The following is a 16,534-nucleotide window of genomic DNA, read 5'->3' on the forward strand; positions in this document are numbered from 1 at the left end:
AGGGCCTATCCAGAAGCAAGAGAGCAGCGAAGGGTTGGGATTGCAGCTTGCAGTCCAACCAGAGGTGATGGTTCTGCTGGCCAGAGAACCTGTCATGATCAGAGGTAGAGGGGAAGCTGTCACCATTAAGGGACCAACCACCTTATTACCAGGGACCACAGTAAGTAGCTGAAGCAAGTACCGGAGCAGTATTCTCACCAACCAGGGACAGTGAAGAATAGGGAAACTCCAGCGGGTATCAACCAGGGACCTCACCAGCGGAGGTGATGCTTGCAGAGCAGCCTTGTGTGTCAAGCCAGAAGTGACGGTTCTGCTGGCCGGAGAACCTGTCATGATCAGAGGTAGAGGGGAAGCTGTCACCATTAAGGGACCAACCACCTTATTACCAGGGACCACAGTAAGTAGCTGAAGCAAGTACCGGAGCAGTATTCTCACCAACCAGGGACAGTGAAGAATAGGGAAACTCCAGCGGGTATCAACCAGGGACCCCACCAGCGGAGGTGACGCTTGCAGAGCAGCCTTGTGTGTCAAGCCAGGGATTGAGCAGGTCAGTGGGGTGAAGTTTGAGAAGTATCTTGAATGCCAAGCTAGGGACCCAGCAGAGAAACGGGGGTAACCCTTGAGGAAGATACTACAGTGAAGATTGAAGGAGCTTAAGGAATTCAGTGGCAGTGAATCATCTAGTCCAGAGAGAGAGACTTGGAGCTCAGTGGGTTCAAGAACTACAAGAAGTGATTGTAGTGGAAGTGAAGGAACTGTTACACTTTGTGTTAGAAACTGTTAAAGGCTGTTGCCATAGGAGACAGCATTCCTACATATGCAGATGTGGCTTTTTGCGGGATGCCTTTCCCTGCATGGCTGTTCTCCTGTTGATGTCTCTGAGTCTGCCAATCGACCTTACAACTACCTAAGGGTGTCCTGGCCCCAACCCTGTCTCCCAAAGTTCTGTTAAGAGAAATAAAATCTGTTTTGCATTCAAGAAGTGTTTGGCGCCCAATTAATATACCTTATCTCACACCCATTATGCTTTGCAACCCACCATTTACAGAAGGATGTCAGCTATCTCTGGCCCTGGAGGTTCTCATTAGACCAAAGGAGGCCTGCGACCTCGCTAAATTAAATTAATACTGATGCTAATAATGAACTATAAAAATAATGGACAAAAAAATGTTGGTAGAATTAATTTGATAAATTTATTAAAAAATGTTAGAATTGATACAGCAATTTATTTTAATAGTCACTGATGAAACAACGTTCAGTTCGATGTTCACATCACTGGGCGTTAATGTATTCATATGGAATATCCAACAGGTCAGGACACAGTGGGCTATTTGCACCATGGAACAGTACCTGAAAGAAAAGATCATCGGGAGGAGTTTGAGATGGGAGGTGACTCCTCAGGATGGTCTTGATGATTTAGAATCAATGACAGAATGGCTTGACTTTTTTAATGGGGTGGGTTTTAAATGACAAAAATTAGTATTAAAGAGAAAACAGAAGAAAATGTTGAAATTAGAAAATAAAATTATTGAACTACATAATAAATTGGATCCTATTAAAAATACTCAGCAATGGCTAGATTTTAATAATAGTATAATTAAAAAGCTGGATAAAATAGATAAGGATACGCAAAAGAAAAAAGTTAAAAAGTTCTAAAGAGATATGGGTGATTTCAAAAATGAATCTATTTATATATGGCAAAATAAGCTTCCAATATTATCATTAATTCTCCCATGACTCCTCAGATCAGATCAAAATAAAGTCATTTGAACCCAGAAGCCTATTCCACACCATGCAATTGCTCTTATTACCAAGTTCCTCAACCCCAGAATGTTAGAGGTAGAGGTGGTAGGGGAAGATGGAAGCATGGAGGAAATAGATCTAGCGGTGGATCCCAGTATAGGCCACCGCATGCCTATAACGATCACTAGTACCACACACAATAGATTTTATTCCCAGATCCAATACGATGAATGGGGAAACATTAGGTCCCCTCGTCCTTTTTTAGAGTGAGGGAGGAGGGGTTTTTGGGGATACCAGGAAAATCGTCCCTTCGGGGGAAGACCATCGGGTCCCACGGCCCCTCCCAATCAGCAGGGATGGTGGAAACACCAACATGAGGAAAGAACGTACCAACACCCACCAGACCCCTTAAGAAGAGAAGGGACAAGGTGCAGGGCAGGTCGGAGGATCAAATTTAAACATAAAAAGAAGGAGGGAGATGAATTAGAGGGAATATATAATCTCAGTAAAGTAGAATTAACTCATAAGAAGATGAATATTTTTAATTCCAGACTCAAATGTCCCACAAGAAAAGCGTTAAATAAATTTGATGTATATATGGATATACACAAGTATATAAGAAAGATCAATTTAAAAGAAATATTTTCTGAATAGTGGGCCTAGGAATAATAACACAGTTAATAGAAATGTGATAGGGGTGGATAGCGGTTTAAAGAATAAATCACTCTTTAACCCACCTAATACCGCAAATCAACACATGGAAGTTTTTAAAAATGTAGTTTTGAAAGATCTGGAACAAGTAATACCTAAGAAAAACATAAAGCCGCGTTTTATTCAGGAAGGCATAGAACAACTTGAGGTTAGATAACAATGGTCAAGGAGAGATCAAGGGATTATCATGGTGCCAAACAGTGATTGAAATAGGTAGAGTAAAATAACAATATTTTTATTCACAAATAGTTAAAAGAAATGTATAAACATACATATCAGGGGTGTGAACAATACAGAAAAATAATAAGAGAAATAAAAAGCCAACTAAGCAGTAGTTTCACAGAACCAAGCCTCTGGCGTGGTGGCAGGTCCTGTAAACAGGTATATGAAGTCCTACATGTTTCGCCTAAAATGGCTTCCTCAGGGACAGTTGGTTATACCTGTATTATTATCTTGAAATTCTATAACAGAAAAATAGTAACAGTCAAACAAAAGATAACAGTATAGTGACATCAACTATTATTACAGTTTTTCATGATGATGATAAAATGTTATGTGGCTGTCAGATATAGCTACAGATCATCCCACATAGTAGTTGCTGGAGTACGGGCCTAGCCAACCAATGACACCCAGATACCGCCCTCTCCACCTAGCAGACACCCCAGGGACCCCTGTGACGTAAGATGGTAAATTACCTACCAATGGGTCCCAAGGGGCAAGCGTAGGAGACCCCGAGGTGAATTCAAGGCATAAAAGCACAATAGGAGGCTACAGGGGGCAAAAAAGAGGACCTGGGAAGAAGAGAAAGTATGATAATAAAGTAAAGTAAATAATAACGTTTTGGCAAATCCCAGAAAAAAAAAAAAAAAGGTTCTGGGTGTGCAGACCAACAACAAGTAGGGCTAACATAGCCTCAAAAATACTTACGTTTTGTGCAGTTATCAAAAAAGGAAAAGGAAGAGCAGGGCACCCAATATTCTAGCTTAAATCTGAGCAAAGGTAGCAGGTGGGTGATCACTGAAAATTAGAGGGATGAGGGTATATATTTTAGACGCATGCAAATGCAAGGGTATGTTAAAAAGAACATTACAAGGGGGTTGGAAATGAATAAAGAGTATTAAAGCAAAAGTGTATGCCCAAAAATAAATGAACTCACCAGTAGTTCTGGTGAAGCTATTAGAGTAATAGAGGCCAGTAGGATAAAAGTTGGTGAGAGCAGTATAATTGGCTCTAAGAAATCACTCTGCAGGGGAAACATAGAATTAATGTAAATGTGAGCAGAAAGGGAGCCTGAAAGAATCGCATAGCAACAGAGTAATGAGCATACCTTGATTTATGCGGCATTAGCGTGGGTGCCCTGGAGACGCCGACGAAGGAATGGCTGGAATGGCCAGCCTCTTATGCCCCCCACGCATGTCAGGTGTCTAACGTCGCCATGACGTGTGAGCGGACAGAAGGCGCCACTGCGCGTGCGCCCGGTACAAACCTCGTAAGCCTACAAGGTCCAGGGGGCTATGCGGGAGAGTCTGACGCTGCGTGTGTAGTACACACAGCGGAGAACACAGTGGACAGCGGAGCCTGTCAGTGGGACAGAGCCGCGGACCACCGGAGGATGTAATGATGTTAAAAAAGATCCTCTCTGGGCAGTGGCTAGGGGCGGGTGGATACTGGCCATAGGCAGCACCGCCCTTGGGTGTCCATGCAGCCAAAGTGTCAGTAAATGCCAAAGATCACCTTAGCCAGGATCAAACAGACGCGTACCCCCGGCATCCCACGGGGGTAAAAGTCAAGGGCCAAAGGGGTAAATCTCAGGACAACAGAGGGGAACAGAGGGGCGACTTGAGGATAGAAAAAATATAATTTGTCCTGGGGATAAAGGTGGAGGCGTCATTTTGGACAAACATTTTTATTACAATCAACTTGATAATGTGTTATCTGATGACAGTACATATGTTAAGTTGAGCTCTGACCCCATCTCTGCTGATCAGAAAGATCTTCAATGACTAGTCGATCTGGGATTTGATAAAAAGGTCCTGAATAAGAAAGAAAATAAGTATCTGGTACCTAGTTTTTGTAGAATTCCAATGATTTACACACTCCCTAAGGTGCATAAAGACCTTAAGAATCCATCAGCATGCCCCATTGTGAACAGTATAGAATCGGTCACAGCAAGATTGGGGCAGCACCTTCTTACAAGTGAGTGTCTTACAGACAAAAGCATATTTAAAAGACACCAAAAACTTTTTACAGTTAATAAGTGACATTAATTTGTTGGGAAAACAGGAAATCTTTTTGATGACAGCTGATGTGTCATCATTGTACACCATCATTCAGCATGATGACACTCTGCTGGCGCTGAATTGGGCTTTAAGCCAAAGAGACAATATGCCATTTGAGCAGAAGGTGTTTTTGAGACAGGTATTAGATTTTTGACTGTCTCATAACTACTTTTGGTATAACCAGCATTCCTATTAGCAAAAAAGAGTTGCGATGGGCGCAAAATTCGCTCCCAGTTTGGCAAACCTATTTATGGGAGAGTGGGAGGACAAATCCGTGCTCGTTAAAAGGAGAGAAGGTTTGCGCTTTTATAAAAGGTATATTGACGACCTATTCTTTATTTGGGAGGGAAATGAGAGCTCCCTGCATGAATTTCTGTTAAAACTTAATTCCAATAATAATTAACATAAAATTGGATTATGAGTGCAACTGAGAACACATCCATTATTTGGACGTAAATATTTTGAGACAGGGAGATGTACCGACCACTAATAGGACCACGGATAGGAACAGTTATCTTCCGTTAAGTAGTGGTCACCATCTCCACTAGTTAAAAAATATCCTCAAAGGCCAGATAATGTGGGTGAGAAGAATATGTACTACAGATAATGACTTTGTAACACAATCTCAATTTATTAAAGATAGGTTTTTGCAGAAAGGCTATAAAGAACAGTATTTGGATAAAATCATACATGAGGTTGGTGGTACTCCACTAGAATCCTGTTTTAAAGACAAAGAACATCTGGGTTACTCAGACAGAAATGGGGATTCATCTCCAACTTATATGTACAATATAGAGAAATTGAGGCCTTTTTATAACACCATTGGCACATTCTATGTATGAAGAGAGTCCTCAATCAAGCACTTCCGGCAAATCCTTCCTTTATTTATAGAAAGGCACCCAATTTTGGGGATAGGGTGGTCAAAAAGGTTCTAGACCCCCCTGTTAGACCAGTTATGTTTTGGGACTGTGCTGGTTTCTTCTCATGCAGGAGATGTAAAGCTTGTTCTAAGGTGAATTATCCAATCAGGAGTTTAACTGAATTCACTTCCACTGGTAATAATAAAACGTTCAATATTTCAGAATTTTTTAACATGTGGTGTATGTCCTACAATAACCATGTAATTTAATGTATGTAGGTCGTACTAAAAGGACTGACTCAAAAAACACATCTTGGAACATATATATAATATAGAGATATATATAGGTTTTAAATACCATAGTGCGTCTTTACATTTTAAAAATCATAATAACCAGGACCCGTCAGGTTTAAAATTTTGGGGGGTGGATAGCGTTCACCCAAGCTGAAGGGGGTCGAATTCAGTACGGGAGATATCCAAGAGAGAAACAGGTTGGATATTCCTTATGAATACATTAACGCCCAGTGGTATGAACATCGAACTGGACGTTAATTGTTTCATCAGTGACTATTAAAATACATTGCTATATCAATTTATCAATTGTCTAAAATGTTTTAATCAATTTATGGAATAATTCTACCAACATTTATTGTCCCTTATTTTTATAGTTCATTATTAGCATCGCTTTTATCTATATAATTCATTTTTTGATGGGAACATGTGGTCATGGTAACCATATACCTGTATAGTGGCCCTATTCATGGGAAATAACCCATCATTTTTTAATTTATTATCTGTGTTAGTTTACTAATATTAAGATGTTGAAAAAAATTCTATATACTGTCAGTAGTTTGAGGTATTTAGTAAGTGTTTTGATAATATATATGGCCAGTCAAGCCATTTTCACCTCTGTTTCAATGTTATTTTTAACTTCATTTTTATTATTGTGTAACTGCAGTGATGTATAATTTAATTATTTATTAATTTTATGTATTGTGAATGCACTGTATACTATATTATGACAATAACATGTGGTAACATTCTGAAATGTTGTTTATGGCTGTGCTATATTGACGGACGATCCGGGTGCATTGGTGCGTTTGTGGAGCTGCCTGGCTCTCGTCCGATACTGATAGTCGTCTGCGTGTGTGTGTGTGTGAGGGGGGCTGGCGTTGGTCACTCCTGCGCATCCGTGCTCATGGTTACGATATCCTTGCTGGTTTAGAGATATTCCAGTTAATAGATGGAAGCCTTATCGTGTGAGGGCTTAAATTTTCCCGACCAGCCGTAGTATAAAATGGTACGTCGTGTCGTGTGGCCACACCCTCAGATGATGTTGTGGATGATGAAATGCTGGAAAGCTGAGCTCAGTGTGGTAGGAGACATCGCTGAGATCCCTGTGTGGTTCACTGATTACATTAATCTTATGCCTGTTTACATCTTAGTCTTTGTAAGTGCAAGTCCTAAAAGGGGGTTTTTGCTTTGAACATAATAAATAATTTTAACGGGATTACGCTGTGTAGTTTTTTTTGTTTTGTTTTGAATGAGCTCATTAGCGTATGATCCTCCATTCTGGCTTCAATAGGTTTTGAAAGAACCATCCAGAGAGATCGTCCTAGTAAAGGTCCGGTGTTTATGTATTTTTTCAGTACATTCTGGTTAGAGTTTAATCCAAAGGGGGACTCTATATCCCCCTTTTTTCACATGTGGAGGTGTTGGTGACAGCTTATCATCTCAAGTGCGGAATCAAAACATAATTTGGACTTTCTCACTATATATATTGTGGAGCTAACATAGCACATATTTGCAGCTTGTTTTGGACTTTTTCTATATGCACTTTATGATAGCACACTTGGATTATTGGAGTGTGTTTTTGTCTTGTATGGCTGCCTTTATGTTTGTTTTATTTTATGTTTAACACTTGCCATTGGTAGGTCTGTATGGTATCTGCTTCAGCCTTAACCGCTTCTCGACCGGCTCCTGTATATATACAGGGGCAGAATGGCTCTGCTGCATGAATCGTCGTATATATACTGTGGCTCCTTTAAGAGCCATAGCAGGCGTGCTGCACCCAAGAGCCATAGCAGGCCCACTGAATCCAATGCACGTGGCCGGCGGGCGCAATCCGCGCCGGCCACCTGCGATTGCGAGCACAAGAGCAGAAACGGGGATTTGTGTGTGTAAACACACAAATCCCTGTCCTGTCAGGGAAGGAGAAACAGATCGTGTGTTCCTACTATGTAGAAACAATGATATATCTCTTTCCCCAATCAGTCCAATCCCCTCACAGTTAGACAACACCTAGGGAACATACATTTAACCCCTTGATCGCCCCCTAGTGTTAACCCCTTCCCTGACAGTGACATTTATACAGTAATCAGTGGCTATTGTTTAGCTCTGATCGCTGTATAAATGCCAATGGTCCCAAAAAAGTGTCAAAAGTGTCCAATCTGTCCACCTCAATGTCTCAGTCCCGATAAAAATCGCTGATCTCTGCCATTACTAGTAAAAAAAAAAATAAAAAACGAAAAATGCCATAAATCTATCCTCTATTTTGTAGAAGCTATAACTTTTGCGCAAACCACTCAATATACGCTTACTGCGATTTTTTTACCAAATATATGTAGAAGAATACATATCGGCCTAAGGCATTTTTTTATTTTTTAAAAAAATGGGATATCTATTATAGCAAAAAGTAAAAAAATGTGTTTTTTTCAAAATTGTTGCTCTTCTTTTGTTTATAGTGCAAAAAATAAAAACCGCAGAGGTGATTAAATATCACCAAAAGAAAGCTCTATTTGTGGGAAAAAAAAAGTACGTACATTTTCTTTGGGTACAGCTTTGCACGACCGCTCAATTGTTAGTTAAAGCGACGCAGTGCCGTATCGCAAAAAATGGCCTAGTCAGGAAGGGGATAAATTCTTCTGGTGCAGAATTGGCCATATCATTTACCCTTTAAGGGATTATTATTTATTTCACCTGTCCCATAAGCGCTGGTTTTTGTAGGCAGGGGCTAGTGTTTTCTCCATTTGTTTTTTGTAGAATCAATGAAAAATTGATCCATACCAAAACATAACTCAAGATATATATCCAACTTTGAGAATATATGGAATCCCTGGGTGACTCACTTTTTGCCTTCCAATTCTGATACTTCCCTATTAAGACCTGTAGTATAAGATTTTAAATTCTATAATAAATTTATTTATTTTTTTATTTAAAAACCATACTCTTGATAATAATTAAGACCTTTTTTTTTTTAATCTGAGGTCGTCTTATATTAACCTGGTCTAAGTTGGTTTTATCCTCCCTTATACAATGTATGACGTAATCTTTTGAGTAGTTAGATCCATGCTAAAATTGTTTTAGGTAAACTACTTTTAGTTTATGTTGGAACTACAATTTAATATTATTACCATATATGTGATCTTTTCCTTTGCTGCCACCATATGTACTTATGTATGCTAATTGTTAAAATGTAATAAACAAATTTGACTAGAAAGCGAAAGAAAATTCCAAATTTTGGTTTGTCACCAGAACAGGAGGAGAGGGGAAGTGTTTCAAAAAGGGGCTCGTGGTCTGGTGAACCAGCCAGGGATTTCCCTTACTTTGGAGATATTTCCTCTCTCTTCCTATTTTGCCTATGGTACAGGAATTTAAGGGAAATCTCCCCAATGGGACACAGATGGCAAAAAAAACCCAACAAGGGTTGTAGACCCCTCCCCCCACCCACCTTTTATTTTTTCCAAATTTTTAAAAAGATTTTGCCGTTAGTACTACTTTAACATCACGGTTAACCGATTTACTAACTCTGCTGGAAGTCGGTTCTATACATCAACTGCTCTTTCAATATTAGAATACTTTAAGGCTAGCTTGGAGTCATGTCCCTATGTTCTCGATTTTGGCTTCATATTGAAAATACTGCCTTCCTGAACCTTATACATGCAATATCAATCATTGATGCAACATGGCCATATTAAGTCAACGACCATACCTGCCCCTTTGTTTTCCGTGCAGCTGGCAGGTAGAGAATGCAAAGGTCAGAGATGTTTGGGTTGAATCAATCAGCTGCTTTCTTGGTTTGACCTGAACCCAAGCTTACCCCTAAATGTCAATTTGAAAAAAAAAAATGGTCTGGTGTCAGCCGAAAAACACCTCCATCCCAATATATATAACAAAACACAGAAAGTACTTGCTTCATCAGGGGTAGATGAGCTGAATGCAATTAGCCAGTCACATGACACAAGTAAATACATTATCAAAGTTTATTAAAAATTGTCATACATAAAAAACTGCCAAGCCGATCAGCTGATACATACAGTGTAAAACAGCATCATTACACGTATAGCAGTATAAATGTACATAGCAACATACACAGGCATAGAAAGTGACCCTACCTGTTTTGCAAGAGCATGCTTGCTTCATCAGGGGTAGATGCATGTGTATTACATCTGTAAAAAAGTATGAAGAACCAAATAGGTATCTGCAGTTTGATGATATTGTGACAAATGGTCAAGGGGGTCTGGGGCACAAGGCCCCATGCTTACCAATGACTAGGTCCGGTCAGACTACCAGATGCTGAATACCCAGAGGGGGCAGAAATAAGCTCCCAGCTCGGGAGCTGAGGCGGGAAGAAAAACCCAGACCCAACAGTGAGCAACCTGGGGTGCCACCTCTGGGTATTCAACATCTGGTAGTCTGACCATTGGTCAAGGGGGTCTGATGCACAAGACCCCATACTTACCATTTGTCACAATACCATCACTGTGCAGATACCCATTTAGTTTTTCATACTTTTTTTTTACAGATGTAATACACACGCATCTACCCCTGATGAAGCAAACACAGTCTTGCAAAACGCGTAGGGTCACTTTCTATGCCTGTATATATTGCTATGTACATTTATACGTGTAATGATAACGTTTTACACTGTATGTATCAGCTGACCGGCTTGGCATTGTGTTCATGTATGTATGACAATTTTAAAAAAAAGTTGATACTGTACTTACTTGTTTCATGTGACTGCCTAATCGCATTTACCTCATTTAAAGTCCCGGGGTGACTTTTTTTTTTAAATGTCAATTTGGGGAGAGGCTGTGAAACTACAATAGCCACAGCACTCATTTTGTCCTCCGCACAGTATAGTGTGTCCTGATCTATTAATAAAAGGGAAACCGCCTGAAAAAGGAAAACTAATGTAGCCACCACATCTAAGATTTGTGAAGCTGCAGCATTAAAGTTTTGTTTGAGTTTAATACTGCTTCAATATATTTAAATGTTTTAGTTATGTCCCCCCTGTCTTTAAAGATTGCAGGATCTTAATATGTACAGGCACTCCTGATGTGTTTTATGTCCCAGACCTTCAGCATTTTTGTTGCTAAACTCTGGCTTCCTATCTTATTAATTTATCTTTTTATAAGTGAGGTCTCCAGAATGGGATAGTATTCTAAATGAGGTCCAACTAAAGATCTATATAGAGAAACCAGGACCTCTTTCCTCTGGCTGGTGAATCCAGCAATGATAATTAAAGATCAATATAGAGAAATCAGGATCTCTTTGCTCCTGATGGTGAGCCCTCTAGTAATGCAACATAGAATTCTACTCAGTTTATTAGTTTTACATTTGTATTACTACCCATGCCCACATTTGGAAGATCTCTCCTCCCTCCTTGTCCATTTAGCAGCTGTCAGAACAATTTTTCTTACTTCTAGTAGATTTGCTGGTTTTTAAGCAGAGGGAAATTGCCCCATGGTCCGCAGGGATCAATAACCAATTTTTCCAGTAGAGGAAGATTGTTTTAAAAAACGTAGTCCAAGGCCCATTCAGACCAGCCCGAGCATGAGTTTGGGCCGAACATTGGCTGTGCACCCCGTTCGTGGAACACTCAGATTTGCAGGATAATCGCCCTGCAATGCACGCTGCACAGTGCATTTTGCGTAAATGCTTTGCCCAATCAGAGTGCAGTATAAGCTGGTTGTTCAGGAGCGGGGCCAGGAAGCCAGCCGCAGCATCCTTAACAACCGATGAGTCAGCCATCAATGGGTTTCCCGGCTGACAGCTGAGTAAAAAAAATTGTCAGTAAAAACCGGCTTTGGCGCCCCGCCCCCCCTTTCCCAGTCCATTTTGGGCTGGTATGGAATTTAATAGATTCTGCCCACCAGCACCTTGTTCCCATGTTGATGGGGACAAGGGCCTCATCCCCACAACCGTGGCTAGTGGTTGTGGGGTCTGCAGACAGGGGGCTTATCAGAATCTGGAAGCCACCTTTAATAAGGGGGCCCCCCAGATCCCACTCCCCCCTATGTAAATGAGTATCAGGTACTTAGTACCCCTTCCCATTCACCAAAAATAACTCCTGCTGACATGAATGCAGCAGCCAGCCTTCATGTCGGCAGGAGCGTTTTTCCAGGTGCGGAGCGATTGACTATGGAAAAAAAAAATAAAATAAATAAAAATAAAAAAAATGGCTGTCTACGACATGTCTTTGACATGTCTTATATTAGGTAAGGGGCAGGGTCACCTGGTGGCACCGCTCGCTTCTGACACAGACCGTGCATGCTGGGTCCATGATGGTAGAAGAGGCAATGCCACCAGGTGACATAGGCAAGGGGCAGGGTCACCTGGCTAAGAAATGTTAAACGGCAGAGCCTGCAGAAGACAGCCAGCCTTCATGTCAGCAGGAGCTTTGTTTTATTCTTCAGGTGCGGCATGATAGACAATGGATTTACATCAGGGGACACTTTATATTTTTAATAAAGGAATAGTCGAACTGTGTGCGTTTATTACTTTGACACTTTTGATGAATGGCTAGGGGTACGATGTACCCAATGCTCATTCACATGGGGGCCCCTCCTTGTTAAAGGGGGATTCCAGAGTCCAATAAGCCCCTTGCCTGCAGACCCCAACAACAATTGGCTGGGGGGGGGCAAACAGAATCCATTAAAATCCATACCAAACCTGAAGAGGTGCTGGCAATTGCAACCGCGAGTCATTTTAATCATGGGATTGGACTTGTTTTCTTCCTTAGAAATGTCAGCATGTTCTATGCATACTACAGATGCACCACTTTACAGGCAGACTCCCCCCGGCCCTATATTTAAAGAGGAATTTTTTATTGTTGCACTTTAAGCATCATTTAGCCCCGGTTCACACAGGGGCGACACGACCTGCACACGACTTCCACGGCGACTTGCAAAACGACTTCTGTATAGAAGTCTATGCAAATCGCCTCAAGTCGCCCCCAAAGTAGTACAGGAACCTTTTTCTAAGTCGGAGTGACTTGCGTCGCTCCTATTAGAACTGTTCCATTGTACAGAACGGGAGGCGACTTGTCAGGCGGCTAGGTCGCCTGACAAGTCGCCCCTGTGTGAACCGGCACTAACATCACTGCTCTTGAAAAAATTGGTTAAATTTTTTTTTGTTATGATACATGTCCCCCAGGGCAGGACCCAGAGCCCCCATAACCCCTTTAAGGTTAATTACTAGCATATAAGCCTTCAAAATGGGCACTTGATTTTTTTTTTCCTGTTCAGCTCCCATAGACTTCAATTGGGTTGCTGTTCGGGTTAGAACTTTTCCCCTGTTCAGGAGTTCTGTTGCGACCTAAACAGGGAGGTAATGGGAACAATTATTCCATTATCGCTGTTGCAAACAGAGCCAGCACCCTGCCTGATTGCGGAGACAGCTGTTCTTAGGAGAGGTGATCACTTTGAAAACCTTGGACAGAGGGGTGGCGGTGGACGTGGTATACTTGGATTTTTGCAAAAGCGTTTGACACAGTTTACTTTACACATGAGCCATGTGTGGGGAAGTCTATAGGCTTGGAAATATCAGTTTGTAAATGGATAGAAAACTGGCTAAAAGACAGAATTCAGAAAATAGTGGTTAATTATTCTTACTCTGAATGGTCTAAGGTTATCAGTGGTGTACCCCAAGATTCAGTGTTGGGATCCTTACTTTTTTATATCTTTATAAATGATATTGGGTCTGGGATTAAAAGTAACATTTTTGTCTTTGCAAATGACACCAAGCTATGCAGTGGAATAACGTCCTTACAGGATGTTTCCAATTTACAAGCCAACCTCAGTGCACGGTCTAATTGGGCAACTATGTGGCAGATGAGGTTTTAATGTTGACAAATGTAAAATTTTGCACTTGGGGTTAAGAATATGCATGCATCATACATACTAGGGGGAATCAACAGTGGAGAAGGATCTGGGGGTTTTGGTAGATCATAAGCTCAATAATAGCATGCAATGCCAAGCTGCTGTTTCCAAAGCGAGTAAAGTCCTTTTCTTGTATTGAGAGGTATGGACTTCAGAGAGATATCACTTTTCCCCTGTACAAATCATTAGGAAGACCTCATCTGGAATATGCAGTTCAGTTTTGGGCACCAGTTCTCAAAAAGGATATCGGGGGAACTGGAGAAGTGCAACCAAACTGATAAGAGGCATGGAGGAGCTCAGCTTTGAGGAAAGATTAGAGGGACTGAATTTATTCACTCTTGGAGGAGATTAAGGGGGATATGATATATCTATGGGTCCATATAGTGAACTTGGTGTTATTCACTTTATGGTCAACACTGAGGACAAGGGAGCACTCTATGTCTAGAGGAAAAGAGATTTCATCTCCAAATATGGAAAGGTTTCTTCATAGTAAGCACTGTGAAAATGTGGAACAGACTCCCTCCAGAGGCGGTTTTGGCCAGATCAGTAGATTGCTTTAAGAAAGGCCTGTATTCTTTCTTAAATGTACATAATATAACTGGGTACTAACATTTATAGGTAAAGTTGATCCAGGGAAAATCCGATTGACTCTCTGGGAACAGGAAGGCATTTTTTTCCCCCTGCTGTAGCAAATTGGATCCTGCTTTTCAGGGAGGGAGGGGTCACCTTCCTCTGGATCAACTGTGGGTATAGGATTGTATGATATTTTTAATTTAATTTTTTTTTTTTTTTTTTTATGGTTGAACTAGATGGACTTGTGTCTTTTTTTTCAACCTAACTATATAAAACTGGAGTGGTGCACTCTCGAACAGGGAGGTGGTGTTCATCCCATCTCTACCCAGAATAAAACTGAAAAGAAACCACCCCTCTCCAGGACTTCGCCCAAGTTCCTCCCATCCCTTAGAACTCCCTACCCCAATTTGTCCGACCATCTATTAATTTATCAATCTTTAATCAATGAGAAAAAAAAAAAAAAAGAAAAAACCTATCCTGCTTCTAATACAATGTTTTTACTTTCTCCATCAGCTCATCCCCTTTTGTATCACTTGACCCTCCCTCTTCGATTGTAAGCTTTTATAAGCAGGTCCCTCCAATTCCTCTTATACCAAATTGTATTGTAACTGCAATGTCTGCCTTCAAATTGGTATGCAAACCTGTGAGTCCAAATATTTGAGCGCCGTTGGCAGCTAGGGGGGGGGGGTTAAAGTTTTTTTTTCTCCCCAAGAGAGGAAGCTTTTACACGTGCGCATAGGTTATTTTTGTTGCAACATTACAGAGCACAAAACTAGCTCCATAAAGCTATGGTCTGACTAGTTTAGCGTGAAGGAACTTAAATGGTCTACACAGAGCCTTGACCTCAACCCTACAGAAGACCGCTGGGATGAATTGGAATGGAGATTGCACAACATGTTTTGGCCAACATCAGTACCTGACCTCTCAAAATTGGCACAATTTTCCAGAGATTTACTCACATTTTGAGGACAGCCTTTTCTAAAAAGGGGGGAAAAAAAAAAAAAAAAAAAAAGCCTCCACTCTTCTAGAAAGGTTGTCCCCAAAATTGATAAAATCTTAGGAAATGTGAGCTTTCAAAATTGGCACAAATTTCCTAAGATTTTATCAATTTTGGGGACAACCTTTCTAGAAGAGTGGAGGCTTTTTTTTTTTTTTTTTTTCCCCCCTTTTTAGAAAAGGCTGTCCTCAAAATGTGAGTAAATCTCTGGAAAATTGTGCCAATTTTGAGAGGTCAGGTACTGATGTTGGCCAAAACATGTTGTGCAATCTCCATTCCAATTAATCTCAGCAGTGTGCTGTAGGTTTGAGGTCAAGGCTGTGTAGAGTAGACCATTTAAGTTCCTTCACGCTAAACCTGTCAGACCATAGCTCTATGGAGCTGGTTTTGTGCTCTGTAATGCTACAACAAAAATAACCTTCCCCCAAGTTGTTAACATAAGGTTGTAAGTATACTGAGTTGGGAAGCAATCCAAAACATATTGGACTAAATTAGTGAAGGGTTAGAACCAGTGTTGGGTTTTAAGTGGTGGCCTGCACACGTGTGTGTTTTTTACAAATAAAGAGGCAATTCCATATTAATAACCATGGTTTGAATGGGAACTCCAACAAGCTCATATACATGCCAAGCTGCATGACTTAGCAAATCAATAAAATCAAATGCCAGAGATGTGAAATAGCTTTAGCTGCAGTCACCTAAGGTGTATGAATTAAAATAATAATAAAGTGTGGTAGTAGTGATCTCTATAAAAAAAGTGTTAAAACTTAAATGTGTACTCGTTGGGTAAATGTTAAAACATCCCAAAGAGATAGAGAATAGAGATAAATAACAGTGAGTGCTTAGGTATGTGAGGGAGTGGATACAGTAACAAAATAGGTTCATTAACAGTTGTGCATAAGATACCATATTCAAAAAAAGAGCAATACAATAAAGTAATAATACAAAGTGTCCCAGTATACTGAGTGTGCAGCTCAATAAAACGTATTGTTCGTTTGAGCAAACGCTGAGAGAGAGGACGTCCAAGACCCTAAGAAGGGTAAACATGTATAGACAAAAGGATGCCCTTACCAGATAAGGTGGACTCACAGGCCCTTGGCGGTGAGTCAACGAGCTTGTACCGTCAAGCGGTATGGGGCGACGATCTGCAAGAAGATCTTGTGTGGAATCTCGTCTGAAGTCCTCAGATGGTGTGCCAATTTGGGATCAGGAA

This window comes from Aquarana catesbeiana, linkage group LG08 (assembly GCF_042186555.1).
Source record: "Aquarana catesbeiana isolate 2022-GZ linkage group LG08, ASM4218655v1, whole genome shotgun sequence".
Lineage (NCBI taxonomy): Eukaryota > Metazoa > Chordata > Amphibia > Anura > Ranidae > Aquarana > Aquarana catesbeiana.